Genomic DNA, 16,216 nt, shown 5'->3' with positions numbered 1-16,216 from the left:
CTGATGAGGGAAGCGATCCAGGGATCCTTCCGTTGCTGGGCTGGCATATCAGTCACCGAAAGGGCCAGCAGGTCAACCGATGGCTTCGCAAGGTCAGAAGAAACTGGTGAACGGGACAGAGCGTCGGCATCAGAATGCTTCTGACCGGACCTGTATATGACGCGTATGTCGTATTCTTGTAGGCGAAGCGCCCATCGCCCAAGACGACCTCCCGGATCCTTTAACGACGCCAACTAGCAAACGGCGTGGTGGTCAGTGACCACATCAAATGGGCGGCCGTACAGATATGGTCGAAACTTAGCAAGCGCCCAGATGATGGTCAAGCACTCCTTTTCGGTTACCGAATAATTCGCTTCAGCTTTCGTCAACGTGCGGCTCGCATAGGAAACGACATATTCGTCAACACCAGGTGTTCGTTTGCAAAGCACGGCCCCAAGGCCAACTCCACTGGCGTCAGTGTGAACTTCAGTAGGCGCTGTAGGTTCGAAGTGGCGAAGTACAGGTGGAGAGGTCAGTACACAACGCAGAGTCTCAAACGCATGGTCACAAGCTGACGGCCAGTCAGGTAAGTGGCTGGCACCACCAAGGAGTTTCGTCAATGGCGCAATAATAGAGGCAAAGTTGCGGATGAAACGTCGGAAGTATGAACACAGGCCTATGAAGCTCCGAAGAGATTTTATATTAGTGGGTTTCGGGAACTCGGCCACTGTACGGAGCCTCGCTGGGTCGGGTAGAATGCCGTCCTTGGTGACAACGTGGCCCAAGATGGTTAGCATCCTCGCGGCGAAGTGGCACTTTTTTAGGTTGAGTTGGAGTCCAGATTGAGAAAGACTGGTTAAAACCTGTTCTAGGCGCTGAAGGTGCGTCGGAAAATCGGCAGAAAAAATGACAATGTCGTCTAAGTAGCACAAGCAAATTTTCCACTTGAGTCCCCTCAGAATATTGTCCATTATGCGTTCGAATGTTGCCGGGGCGTTACACAGCCCGAACGGCATAACATTGAATTCATATAATCCATCTGCGGTGACAAATGCCGTCTTCGAGCGATGAGCGTCGGCCATAGGTACCTGCCAATATCCGGATCGCAAGTCTAGAGACGAGAAAAACTCTACCCCCTGCAAGCTGTCCAGAGCGTCATCAATGCGTGGAAGCGGATAGACGTCTTTGCGCGTGATATTGTTGAGGTGACGGCAGTCCACGCAGAAGCGAATGAATCCATCCTTTTTTTGACGAGCACGACAGGAGATGCCCACGGGCTACTTGAGGGTCGAACAACTCCACCCTGAAGAATGTCGTCCTCATGCTGCTCGATGGTGCGGCGCTCAGCTGGAGAAACGCGATAAGGCCGCTGCCGGAGGGGGGCATGGGTACCAGTGTCGATGGTGTGCTCGACTGTAGATGTGCGGCCAAGCGCGCTTTGGGACACGCTTAATGACGATTAAAATCAATGAAGCAGCGCCAAAAGTTGGGCTTGCTGGGTAAGGTCTAGACCGTCGTCAACAGAGGCAAGAAAAACATCAGTCGAAGGCTCCGCCCCAGGCGGACATGGGTCAAGTCCGTCAACCTGAACCTGAGAAGTGCGGTCCGGAATGGCTCTCACACGACCAGGATCTATGTATTCCAAGCTGCCAAGTGTGGCGGGTATTCCAAGTGTATTCCAAGCTGCCGTTGAAGTGTGGCGGGTCTCGCTCATGCACAGCAACAGAGCACATCACAGGCCGAGGCGATGGCATAGCGGTTTGGCTGGCTTCGCTGGTCATCCTTTCGGGCAGCTTTCGGCTCCGGAGTTCCAGGACTGGATCGTGACCCCGGCTCCCCCGCCACTTGAAATGGGGTTTATTGGTAAAGGTTGCTGTGCAGGCGAAAGGTAAGGAGGGCACAGTCCGAGCACAGTACGAGCACAGTCGACGCTTGGAGAAAGCAGAGCGAGAGAGAACCCCGTCGCTCCAGGGGGTGCGGCTTCCATATTCGGCTTCTGCTACCTACGACGATAAAGTGGCGCACATCACCCGCAGGAGCTTGGTGACGGTCCTTATTCTTCCAGTGAACGTTGCCAATCTTCTGCATTGCAATATATATATATATATATATATATATATATACAGGCGAGCCCGCTTATAACGAACACAACGGGAAACCGAAATCACTTCGTTATATCCGCTTTTTGCTATATCTGGACATAAAATCTATGTATACCAATGGTAAAGGGAAACGAAGATTTGTTCGTTATAGCCGCTATATCGTTAAACCCGGGTTCGCTATAAGTGGGCTATACTGTATATATATATATACATATATATATATACATATATATATATATTTAAATATATATACTATGGGGAGGTTTATTGGCAGGACGACCGCAAGGCGTTGAAACGCAGAGAGGCTCAGCTGAGTCCGAAGGGGTTCTGCCGTGCGCGCTCAGCTCCCGAGACAACAGACTGGTGATAATGATCTTGAGTCATGCCATGATGATGATGCAGGCAGCATGAGGTAATACGCTCCGCTGGTTGTTCTTCCAACTTCACGGCTGTGTAGCTGCGCTGATAGCGTTACGTCGATGGTGGCAAGTCTTCCTCGTTACAATCACCCCCCGTCGCGAAAAGAGCCAACCTGGCGACTTAGGGACACGACAAAATGAGAGGATCGTAGTATGGCTTGAGGCGCTGAACGTGGACAATTTCGCGTCCACGGCGGCGAAGATCCGTTGAAGGCGTCAGTGGCTCCACGACATAGTTGACGGGAGAGGTACGCTCGACTACACGGTATGGGCCGTGGTACTTCGAAAGAAGCTTGCTGGATAGGCCGGCAGTAGTAGACGGTATATAGAGCAAGACAAGAGAGCCGGGAGGAAATTCAGCTGATGGCTTGGAGTCATCACGACGGTGTTTTTGTTGTGACTGCTCTTCCGTAGTGAATGCGCGATCAAGATTTCGGCACTCCTCGGCGTGCGAAGTAGTCTCAGAAATCAGCGCGTATTCTGAGGCGTCTGGTCGATACGGAAGGATGGTATCTAAGAGACACGATGGTTCGCGTCCGTAAAGAAGAAAGAATGGGGAAAAGCCGGTAGTGGCCTGCTGAGCGGTGTTGTAGGCGTATGTTATAAATGGGAGGACCTCGTCCCAATTCGTGTGGTCCGAAGAGACATACATTGCTAGCATATCGCCCAAGGTACGGTTGAAACGCTCCGTAAGGCCATTGGTCTGTGGGTGGTAGGCTGTAGCGGTCCTGTGGGTAACGCGGCATACTGCGAGTAGGGCTTCAATGACCTCGGAGAGGAATACACGGCCCCTGTCGCTGAGCAGTTCACGAGGGGCACCGTGTCGGAGCACGAAACGATGTAAAAGGAACTTTGCGACGTCGCGCGCAGTGCCGGCTGGTAGTGCGGCTGTTTCAGCGTATCGGGTGAGGTGGTCGAGGGCGACTATAATCCAGCGGTTGCCAGTAGCCGTTAACGGTAAAGGCCCGTACAAGTCAATACCAACACGATCAAAAGGTCGGGCTGGGCATGGCAACGGCTGCAAAGCACCTGTCTGTGGGTCCGGTCGTAACTTTCGGCGCTGGCAGTCGGCACAAGAGCGAACGAACTTGCGGACAAACGTGTACATTCCGCGCCAGTAGAAGCGCAGCCGGAGGCGCTGGTATGTCTTGAGCACTCCGGAGTGGGCACACTGCGCATCTGCGTGAAAGGAGTTGCAGATTGTAGAGCGCAAGTGGCAAGGGATGACAAGCAGCCATTTTCGGCCTTCGGAGAGGTAGCTACGGCGGTAGAGAAGCTCATCACGAATAGCGAAGTGGCGTGCTTGACGGCGGAGGGCTCGGGGTGCTGATGTCGTCGCCGGGTGTGAAAGGACAGCCAAAATTGAAGAAATCCACGGGTCTTTTCGCTGTTCGGCTGGCATGTCAGCAAAAGGAAGGGGCTCGCCAACACTGTCTGCAGCGTCGAGAGATGCAGAAGCGAAAGTGACAGGTGAGCGAGATAGCGCATCGGCATCGGCATGCTTGCGGCCAGAGCGGTATATCACACGGATATCGTATTCCTGGAGCCGAAGAGCCCAACGCCCAAGTCGTCCGGATGGGTCTTTCAACGAAGACAGCCAACAAAGAGCATGATGGTCCGTCACGACATCGAATTGGCGACCGTATAAGTAGGGGCGAAATTTGTCGATGGCCCATACGATGGCTAGGCACTCTTCCTCCGTGACGGAGTAGTTGGATTCCGGCTTAGTAAGAGTACGGCTTGCGTAAGCGACGACATACTCATCAAATCCTGCTTTTCGCTGTGCAAGCACAGCACCCAAGCCGACACCACTGGCATCGGTATGAATTTCCGTGGGCGCACGTGGGTCGAAGTGCCGGAGAATGGGTGGAGTGGTCAAGAGGCAGCGTAACGTAGAAAACGCCTCATCGCATGTCGGTGGCCAAGCAGAAATGTCTTTGTCTCCGCTAAGAAGCTTGGTTAATGGTGATATGACGGCGGCAAAGTTAGGGACATATCGACGAAAATAAGAACACAGTCCAATAAAACTTCGTAGTTCTTTCATGCTGGTCGGTTTGGGAAACGCAGCAACAGCTTGAAGTTTAGCTGGATCAGGGAGAACGCCATCCTTTGAGACTACATGACCCAAAATAGTGAGCTTCCGGGCCGCAAAATGACATTTCTTAAGATTGAGTTGAAGGCCGGCATCGTTCAGGCATTTCAATACTTGTTCGAGGCGCTCGAGGTGTGTGTCAAAGTCGGGGGAAAACACAACGATGTCGTCTAAGTAGCATAGACATATTTTCCATTTGAGTCCTCGGAGTATAGTGTCCATCATTCGCTCAAAGGTAGCGGGAGCATTGCAGAGCCCAAACGGCATCACGTTGAATTCGTACAACCCGTCAGGGGTGACGAAGGCGGTCTTGGGACGATCAGCGTCTACCATAGGGACCTGCCAATACCCAGATCGCAAATCCAAAGAAGACAAAAACTCAGCACCTTGCAAGGAGTCGAGAGCGTCATCGATGCGGGGTAGAGGGTATACGTCTTTGCGAGTGATCTTGTTCAAACGACGGTAATCGACACAGAATCGGATGGAGCCATCTTTCTTCTTAGCGATGACAACAGGTGACGCCCATGGGCTGTTTGAAGGGCGTATAACCCCTCGATGAAGCATGTCGTCGACTTGTTCTTCTATAACCCGACGTTCAGCGGCCGACACGCGGTATGGTCGTTGCCGTAACGGCGAGTGGGACCCCGTTTCAATGTTGTGGCTGACGGTGGAAGAGCGGCCCAAAGAATTTTGCTCACAGTCGAAGGAGTTGCGGAACCGGTTAAGTAGACAAAGGAGGCGATCACGCTGCGGAGCTGAAAGTTCAGAGTCGACAGAAGAAAATAGAACGTGGGAACTGGACGCCGATGCGGAAGGTGTGAGGGCACTAACTGGTAGCGATGATGGATCGTCGGGGCATTTGGCTAGGAGGTTGGTGTCGAGGGGCTCGACACAACCAATGCACTCCCCACGAAGCACAGTGAACGCCGACGTGGATGGGTTAGGGATGTACATAGCAGAAAAGCCATTTTCAAGGGAGAGGACGGAGAAAGGCAGAGGTATGTTCTTGCGTCGGGAAAACAGTTGTGATGGGTTGAAGATTACGGTCGAATTGATGAGGGAAGCACAGGACACTGGTACTAAAACTGCGGAGTTTGGAGGAATCTCGGTATCTTCCTTAACATCGAGCTTGTGCGAGGGTAAAGGCAAATCGTTGAACTGGGCATCACACACGGGCAGCAACGCAACCTCAGCGCGGGCGCAATCTCTAATGGCTTGATGGCGTGACAGAAAGTCCCATCCTAAAATGATATCATGAGAGCATGAAGTAAGCACCAGGAATTCAATGATGTAAAGGGCGTCCTGTACAACAACCCGGGCTGTGCATGCTGCCAGAGGTTCAACTTGTTCGGCGTTAGCTGTGCGAAGGCGAAAACCGGAAACAGGGGTCGTCACTTTTCGAATCTTGCGGCATAGTTTTGCGTCCATGACTGAAACTGCGGCACCAGTGTCAACAAGCGCAAGGATGGCGACTCCTTCAACAAAAACGTCAATCACATTCGTAGGATAAACATGAGGGACTTGCGTGTGTCGTGGTCGTCGCAGTTCTTGCCTCGGGAACTGCGGCGACTAGTTTTCCTGGGGAGTGGTGGGGCGACGTCGCATGGGGGAGTGTGTGGGGGGGGAGTGTGCGGATTCCATCCTCGTCCCGCTCCTTAGCTGCACCCCGTGTACTCCGCACCTCCACCAAAATTATGGGGCGGTTTATTGGCAGGACGACCGCAAGGCGTTGAAACGCAGAGAGGCTCACCGGAGTCCGAAGGGGTTCTGCCGTGCGCGCTCAGCTCCCGAGACAACAGACTGGTGATAATGATCTTGAGTCGTGCCATGATGATGATGCAGGCAGCATGAGGTAATACGCTCCGCTGGTTGTTCTTCCAACTTCACGGCTGTGTAGCTGTGCTGATAGCGTTACATCGATGGTGGCAAGTCTTCCTCGTTACAATACCTATATATCACCCAAAGATTAAGACCCTGGTATACTTTTTTATAACAGTAAAAATATTCGTGTAATTTGGAAACAAAAACACAACAGCTACTTTTCCCACAAAGCATTCTTAAGTAGGCCATCTTTATTTATCGCGCAAGTGTTTGTTTATCTCAAAAAGTGAACGCTAGAAAGAGGGAGCCATTGCATTGACGACCAAATAGACGTTATGGTGACCCCATTAACCAAAGTCCCAGTTTGATGGCATTGCTTTGATTCCAAATATATTGCACTATGAGCTGTATTGTATCTGGGCTCAGTGTCTTCCAGAAATAAGAAACACAAGCAAAAGCATTTTTTTCTACTGCAGCCTAAAGTCTTAGTTGCCTAATCACCTAATACGTGTCACGCAAGTGGATCGCGAATTACTTGCATAAGAAGCTTGTTATTAATAAGAAGCTTATTATTTCGGCCCAACCATTTCGGCCCAATAGGTAAGGCATTCGAGATCTAATCGAAAGGCGTGAGTTCGGTCCCCACTCTGGCCACGGGTTTTTCTTTCTTTCTTTCTAGCGTATATTTAAAAAGTGGTAACTTCACTAACCGTAGTAAAAAAAGAGCCTAACAACGCCCGTATGCCTCCTTTGCCGTTATAGACTGCCGACCTATCTTCCTATATATATATACCAGGGTGTCGAACCGGAACCGAACCGAACCGAAAACCGGAACTGAACCGGTATTTGGCCGGAACTGAACCCGAACCCGAACCGTTATTTTTTTAGCACACTGAACCCGAACCGGAACTGAACCGAAAAAAGAAATAACGGTTACCGGTTCATGCCGAAACGGTTCGACCCTCCGTTCTTGATAATGCAATTCAGGTCTTTTTTCTTTCACGTACCATCAACTTCGTAAACGCTCGCGCACATTCCACGCCAGACAGTTGAACACTATCACGCTCTATGAAACAATGTAGCAATGGTCTGTTGCTGCTAAAACCGCGAGCATAGTGCAAGCTGACCAAACGAAATTTCATTCTCGGCAGCTTGCAGGGTATGTAAAACGACTTTGCCCTTCCCTAGCTGCGACTTTATCGGACCAATCAGGCTGCAGGAGTGCTCCACTGCGCAACAGCGAAAGCACACACGCGATGTGTGCAAACCTTTTGCATTTCATAATTTGTTTAAAAGGTCCGACACCTGCAAATTGTTAATACTTGACAAGTGTGACCGCAGGAGCTGCTCAGTGGCTAAGCCGTTTGCTGCTGACCACAAGTGGCCTCGATCTCCCTTCCCCACTACCGTTTTTCTGAAGTAGATGGAAATCGAGAACGTCGGTGTATCGAGATTTTGATCCACGTTTAATATCACCAGCTGGTTAAAATAAGTCTGCTGGCCTGCAACATAAGCTGCGCCTCGAAGCACAGATATAGCACGGGGCATCAAATGCGCCAGTTTTTTTTTTTTTTTTTTTGTGTTTACACGGAAAACAACAAAAAGGAAAAGGCGAATCACGTTGTTTTAAAATATTAAGCAAAAAGTAAGTAAAACCGAATATGTAAAAAAAAAAACCCCAAAACGTGGATATTGCTCTATACTTTTCTTTGCCCTGCCTTTCACAACCAAACGTGTCATCAATGCGAAGGAAGTGAGTTCCGTGGTCAGTTTTTGGGGTCAGTACAGTGGACAAGTTCCGTTTTTTACAGATACAAATAAAAACAGATATGTCAGGGAAAACTGTTAAGGTGCGCACTTAATTCCTTGGCAAGAAACTGCAGCCCTCGACCTTGTCTTGGAAGCAGAAACAGTAACAAAGCAGATGACACGTGCAGAAAGGCAGGCCGGTACCTCACACTGTCCCATTCGCCCAGCGATCATCTTTTCTGCTTGTTCTGCAGTTTTGTCTCTTTCAGATCTGCTTTTTTCGAAGGTGCACTTGTACTGACTGCCCAACTCGCTACATTACTTCTACTGCTACTCGTTCCGGAGGGGAGTACTGCTGTGCGCGAATTAAAGAGCGCCTAACCAAAAAAGTTCCATCTCATACTCCGCGCGTCAAATTTCCCTTTCATTTTGTAACAGCATAATCTGTTATAAGATTCCGCAATGTAGCACACGGAACGATGGCCGGGGTGAGGCGGTACGATGACATACAGATTGTAATGCGCGCATCCGGTATAGCTATCGCAAAAAGAATTGCAGTGGTCAGAGCAATAATGCAGTGACTGAGCGTTAGCAATAGTCAGAACAATAATGCAGTGACTGAGCGTTAACTAAAGCTTACTTTTAACAAAAGTGTGGCTAACACATTCGATAAGGTGACAGCTAACAAATTATTCAGGGTGTCCAAATAATCTAATTCATTCGTAGTATGTATGTGCCTGTTGTAGGATTTTTCTGTTTTGTTAGAAATATAAAAAATGTGCGTCATTGGTATTAAGCACGCACTGGCATTTGAACGAACCAGTACGCAGGCCTAAATTTAAGGCTTCAAGGTTAGCGTGATGGGCGGTTTCACAGTGACGATTGCGATTTCAACAAAAAAGGAAAGGGCAGAAAATATATCCCACGGTCATATCTCTTGGCGGTGGCCTTATGAATAGTCGCTAGGACAACATAAAGTCTGAGCGAGAAAGTAGGGGGTGAATCGTCGCCGCTTCATCTTTTAAAGACGATAGTCTTTCTTGGGCTACTTAAACCCAGAAATTTCTGTCTGTCTGTCTGTCTGTCTGTCTGTCTGTGACTCGATTCAGCCACCCGGCCGAAGTAAAACAATGCCTGCCCAATAGTCTTATATAGTCACAGCTAAATCTACCCGTCTAAGTCCGGTGTAATGTTCATACCTGTCAACATTGTTGAAGAAGAACAAGACATTACGCAAATATAAGACATCAAATTAATACAGAAGTGATGTCTGCAGTGTTCCTTTATAAAAAATCATACATGCTTGACTTTGGCGAAATTAAATACTTCATCAACTCCAGAAAAAAAATTCACTTCGCTGTCGCCTGCTGTCGCCCGCGCCACTAATATAGCTTCTTGCGGCATTTTAAGGAATCAACCGGCAACAGTTACGAAAGGTTCCACTAGATAGGTTCCACGTTCTGCTTGCAACGCACGTGGAGTAGGGAAACCCGGTTCTATAAACGTTGAAGTAGGGCGCCTCGATTCACGCGCGTCTTCGCCGTACGGCAGCGTTGGCATCGAGACACCCGGTTTGGAGCAGTGGAACGCGCAAATTTAAAATGATTTAAGCAAACCTTTGGCGTTTTTACCTTGGGAGGAGCGCGACGCAAGAGGAACAACATGAGAGGTGAGCGGGAAAGCGAAGGGAGGCATTTACTTGGCAAAAGTCGATAAAGACTATCGTCTTTTGATGACATTTGCAAGGAAAGAAGCAGATACGCGGCCAATTATTTTTTCTAATATATCGTGATTGTTAAAGTTTCCTTTGCAATTGCGCCACTGCCTATGGGGAACAGCAGCATTTTGAATTTTTGTTTGTGTTTTGGTTTGACTGTCGTTTTAAACTACTAAGTGATTTTTTTCTAATTTCAGTGATAATTCAACTCATCGAACCGGTTCGCGAACCGGTTCAAGCTCCCGAACCGGTTCGCGAACCGGTTCTGTACGTGATTTTGTCGAACCGGAACTGAACCGGAACGAAATTATTTCACCCGAACCCGAACCGTAACCGAACCGGTATTTTTTTCGGTTCGACACCCTGATATATACATATATATAATTATATATATAAAGCTAATTAGAAATGGGAAATGAAGGGCTCAGTGAATTGGGACAGTTGGCTGTCAAGAAAACCTCGGAAAGCAAAGGGGAGAATGCGGTAGGTGATAGAAAAAGATGAAGAATTCTTTGAGTCAGAAAGAAAGTGGTGAAAAATGACCGCCGGGTGGGAACCGAACTGACGACCTCCAGAATACCGGTCTGGTGCGGTAACCACTACGCTACCTGCGGGGCTATTTCCCCACCACTTTCTCGGGTATTTATGTTAAGATATTTTTGTTTCCTGCACTTGGGGGTGGTAGCCAGCGCCACTCGGACTACTCGGGTGAAGGGGACCTTCTTTTTTAACCCCCCGGGCCGTGACTCGAGTGTCTACGACATGTCGAGAGTGGTCCACCAGGGTTGAACCTTCTTAAGCTACCTTTAGCACCAAGACTACCAGAACAGAGCCCCTCGCTATGCATTTAGCGAATCAGAAATGGGAAATGATGGGCTCGGTGAATTATGACAGAATAAGGGTTGGCAGTCAAGAAAACCTCGGAAAGCAAAGGGGGGAATGCGGTAGGTCATAGAAACCGATGAAGAAATTTTTGAGTCAGAAAGGGGGGAAAAATGCCTTCTGGGTGGATTCTGAACCCACGACCTCCAGATTACCGGCCAGTTGCGATAACCACTACGCTACCGGCGGGGCTGTTTCCACACCACTTTTTCGGGTATTTATGTTAAGGTACGTTTTGTTTCCTTTACTTGGGGGTTTCGCTGGCTACCACCCCCCAGTTGAGATGTAGATGTGTCATTAATTATAAATTTATTGGGATGGTTAGACATTGGTGTAATTTTAATAGCATAAAATAACTGGACATACCTGCACTGGTACCTTAAGCACCATTCGTCACACTCAACGTACACACTGCACGGGAGTAGTACGGAAAGCGCCAGACGAAAGCCGAAGGCCCATGTGCTCCACTGAGCTGAGCACTGTTAAAGCGATTTACCTTCCTGAACCATATACTGCACTCTCATAGTCCAACCGCTAGGCCGCCGGACTTGTAAACAGCCGCAGCAGAAGTTGTTTGTCCACCATACCAGTGTTGTCACATGACCTATAACAATATTCGTTGTTTTAAGACATTTGTGTTTAGTTGCTTTATATGCGGGATAAAGGAAAGTTTTTTTTGTCAAGAACTATACCTAGGAACTTGTGTGCTTTCTTGACCGGAAATCGAGACACCATTCGTTTTGGTGCCTGAATCTGGTATGATCAGATGACGTTTGGACCACACGACAGAAGTGCGGTTAACTGTTTTCAGCTTAACGCCTTTTTTATGGGCCCATCCAGCTAGTTTTGTTGACACCAAGCTGGACTTGGCGTTTGCAAATTGACAGATTGCACGATTTAAAAGATATATGCACATCATCTACATATATTGTACAGGACATAGTGTCATGGCTACGCCTTTCGAAGTGAGTCCATCTTGACTATGAACAATAGCCGCCCAATCTGCCGTGGTTGCTTAACTCACGGATATGTAGCCCGGTACTGCCACCGCGGGACCATGATGGCTACACAGCAGTCTTCCTGGAACTCACCACATGGTTTCCCACCGACGACTGATCACGCACCACCTAGTTTTTCTCTGACGTCCTGCCCTGCCGATTCTGCTGATACCGCCAACCCTCGCTTGCCATCTTCATGTTGGCCCTCGTTGTCACCAATGCGCAGGCGTCCCTCAACTCAGGCAGCGAAAACGTAGATGCCGCAGCTATGGAGGCAACAGCTGCGTTATTGCTGAACTCTGAAATGCCGAAATTTTCATACACGCACGTCATCGACATCATCATAGATGGCGTCCAGCCACGCGCTGGTCGATATTGGAGCGGCAATATAGTCATAAGCTTACAGCTTTCTCACCGTTTGAAGAAGGTCGTGATCTTTAATTCTGGGCTCTCATTACGTACTGCTTCAGTGCATCCCGCCTAACCCGTCCGTTTGTGCCCCACTCGGGTGCTCATCCAAGAAGATCTCTATATTGCCGAGTTCATCGTTCTTTCTTTATGCTCTCATTACGTCATCCTAGGTTGGGATTTCCTTTCTCGTCACAACGCAATCTTCGACTGCGCCCATGCCGAGGTTGAGTTCTCTTCGCTGTGTGATGCGCCAACTGAATCTTTATCTGAAGCGCTTGTGCAAAGCTTCTGCTTCCTGCGGACACGACTATTCCTTCATCCCCCGCCACCCTTGTGCCCTTATCATGCTGTTTCAATTCTAACGCCAGCGCGTTTTTCACCCCTTGACATTTGTTTTGCGAATGTCGATTCCTATTGCTGCCCTACGCCATCCTCACTATCCGCGATTGTCAAACTGCATTGTTTATATGCGATTCCTTGGCAAGCCCGTGCTTCTAGCTCTGTGGCGAATGCATTGGACATGTCGACTGCATCGAGTTCACCGATTCCGCCGACGTTTTAGATGATCGTGCGCACCTTGAAGTCAACGGACTCTACCGAACTCCTGCTGCTCCATCTCCGCCGTCTTCTAAACTTTTTTGTCGTGCTATCGACATTGATCTTACCCCGAACCAACGAGACCTGCTTCTAAAACTACTTCATCAATTCCATTCGTCCTCCGACTGTGCGCAGACGTCTCTTGGCCGTACTTCGACAGTTAGCCTCCAAATCGACACCGGCTCTCTTGCGCACATAGGTCATCGACGTTACCGCGTCGCCCCTTCCGAAAGCCGTGAAATTGACGAGCGAGTGGACGACGTGCTCCACCACGGCATCATTAGGCACTCGAACAGTCCCTGGGCGTAACCGGTTGTACGTGTTCTGAAAAGAGACGGTTCCATCCATTTTTGCGTCAACTACCGCCGCCTAAACAAAATAACCCGCCAAGATGTCTACTCGTTGCCGATCATCGATGATGACCTGAATTGTCGTAAAGGAGCAGACGTTTTTAAGCCTTAGAGTTTACTGCTTATACCTTTAGCTCTTAGTTGCTGAGATCGGAAGCAGATTGCCTGAAGACGGCTTCTGTTACGCTGGACGGGAGGTTTGAATTTGATGTCATGGTGTTCAGCTTTTGTTACGCGCCTGCCATGTTCGAACACATGAGAGATCCCATTCTTCCGGGTCTCAAATGGAAGATTTGCCTATTCTACCTCATTTCGTCATGGTGTTTTCACCCGAATTTTCGAATTTTCGAGGCACCTCCACCGGATTGAGCAAGTGTTGACATGTCTGAAAGTCGGAGGACTGCAACTGAATATCAAGCAATGCCGATTTGCAGCTCGCCAGCTGACTATCCTTGGCCACGTCGTCTCCAAAGAAGGTTTTCTAGCCGACGCATCCAAACTTCATTCTGTATAGAGATTTCCAAAAGCCGACCACGATCAAAGTGCGTCGTAGCTTCATTGAAATATGCTCCACTTTCCGTTCCTTCGTTCGTAACTTCACCTCGGTCATTGCTGGATTAACGCAGCTTATTGGAAATACAGCGGGAATTTAGGCATGGTCAGCAGCTTGCGAGGAAGCCTTTACAACGCTACGCCACCTGCTCACGTCCCCACCTCTGCTTAGGCATTTTTATCCGTCGGTCCCTACGAAATCAACACCGATGCAATTGGAGTAGGCCCCGGTTCCCCTCTTGCACAAAAAAGCCCGGATTCGACAACTACGTGGTCATAAACACAAGCCGAACGCTCACGACCACCCAGTCCAATTACTCAGTCACTGCACGGGAAGGCTTGGGAATTGTGTGGGCCCTTACAAAGTTCCCTCCTTATCTGTATGACATACCCTTGGACGTCGTCACAGATCACCATGCGCTTTGTTGGCTGTCGTCCTTGTGAGACCCATCTGGCTGACTGGCGCACTGGGCCTTCCCCCTTCAGGACTACGTAACTCACGTGCTGTATCACTCTGGCCGCAAGCCTCGTGACGCTGATTCTCTCTGCTGGTGTCCGATGTCGTCTGAGGATGTAAGTAAAGCTACATTCGACTGCTGCTCTGTGTCACCCCTGGAAGTCGACTCGAGGCCCTTCTGAGCAACGAAACGACGCGTGGAATATGTTTCTGTCCGACTATCTTTCAGACCCTTCGAACACTTCAGCATCTCGGGAACTACTCTGGTTTACACGATGATCTTCTGTATATGCCCAATTACCAGCCCGATGGTCGCAAATGGCTGCTGGTCATTCCCTGCCATCAGCGGTTCGAAATGTGCTAATATATTAATCTTGAACCGCAGTGTGCTCACGCCGGCGTAGTAAAGACGTACTAAAGCCTGCGACTGCGTAATAAAGCCTGTCACTCTAGACATGCTGGAGAGGCATGCACGGCTTCGTTCGCCAATACGTTCGCTCTTGTCCGGACTGCCAACGCCAAAAACCGCCTCCCCAACGTGTTTCTGTTCTAATGCAGCCCTTGCCATGCCCCATTCGACCATTCGATCGTGTGGAGAACCATCTTTACGGACCGTTCCCCTACACTGCGGCTGGAAATCAGTAGCCATCGTAGCCGTCGACCGTTTAACGCGGTACGCAGAAACCGGTGCCTAAGGGATGGTACTGCAGACAGCGTAGCAACGTTTCTCCTTAATAGCGTCATCATCCGTAATGGAGCCCAACGTGAGTTCCCAACGTCAGATCGAACAGCTCCTCAAGACATGTAGAATCGTATACCTCACGTCTGCTATCTATCGTCCGTACACGAATTGATTACAGAACATGCTGGCCATGTATGTGTCATCCCATAAATTCAGTTAGAATACCGTCCTTCTTTTCGTGACTTACGCATTCCTTACCGTCATTCAGGCCACCACAGGATACTCTCCCTTGTTTCTTGTGTACGGACGCGAACCGCTGTGCCTACAGGACATGATCCTACCTTAGAGTCGCTACGGGTCACAATGCAATTCATCATCATCACCAGCCTATCTACGCCCACTGCAGGGCAAAGGCCTCTCCCATTATTCTCCAATTACCTCGGTCCTGTGCCAACTGTGACCAATTTATCCACGCAAACTTCTTGATCTCATCTGCCCATCTTACTCTCTGCTGCCCCCTGCAACGCTTGCCTTTTCTAGGGATACACTCTGTTACCCTTAACGACCAACGGTTATCTTGCCTTCGCATTACATGCCCTGCCCACGTCCATTTCTTCTTCTTAATTTCTACTAATATGTGTTTAACACCAGTTTGCTCCCTGACCCACTCCGCTCTCTTTTTGTCCCTTATTGTTACACCTATCATTTCCCGCTCCATTGCCCGCTGAGTCGTTCTCAATTTAAGTTGAACCCTCTTAGTGAGCCTCCAAGTTTCTGCCCCGTAGGTGAGTATCGGTAAGATGCAGCTGTCATACACTTTCTTTTTCAGCGACAATGGTAGGCTGCTATTCATTATCTGAGAATGTCTGCCATATGCACGCCACCCCATTCTGATCCTTCTAATTATCTCTGCCTCATGGTTGGGATCTGGGGTCACAACTTGGCCTAAGTAGATATATTCGCTTACCACTTCCACTGCCTCGCCACCTATCCCAAACTGCTGTGCTGTCCCGAGGTTATTGATCATTACTTTAGTTTTCTGCATATTAATTTTCAGGCCTACGGTTCTACTTTGTTCGCCCAGTGCGGAAAGCATGCTTTGCAAATTGTCCCCCGAGTTACTTAGAAAGGCAGCGTCATCAGCAAATCTGAGATTACTGAGATTACTCCATTAACCCTTACTCCCACCTGTTCCCAATCCAACATTCTGAATACTTCTTGTAAGTATGCTGTGAATAACATTGGAGAGATTGTGTCTCCTTGTCTGACACACTTCCTTATAGGTATTTTGCTGCCCTTCTTATGGAGGATGATGGTAGCTGTGGACCCATTGTAGATATCCTCTAGTATTCTTACACATTGCTCATCTACCCCCTGGTTCCGTAATGCCTGAATGACTGTTAGGGTT

The sequence above is a fragment of the Haemaphysalis longicornis genome, unplaced genomic scaffold (assembly GCF_048455015.1).
Source record: "Haemaphysalis longicornis isolate Haplotype H1 unplaced genomic scaffold, Haemaphysalis longicornis Haplotype H1 scaffold_11, whole genome shotgun sequence".
NCBI classification, from domain to species: Eukaryota; Metazoa; Arthropoda; class Arachnida; order Ixodida; family Ixodidae; genus Haemaphysalis; species Haemaphysalis longicornis.
The sequence above is the reverse complement of the archived record's forward strand: the minus strand, read 5'-3'. Positions refer to the sequence as shown.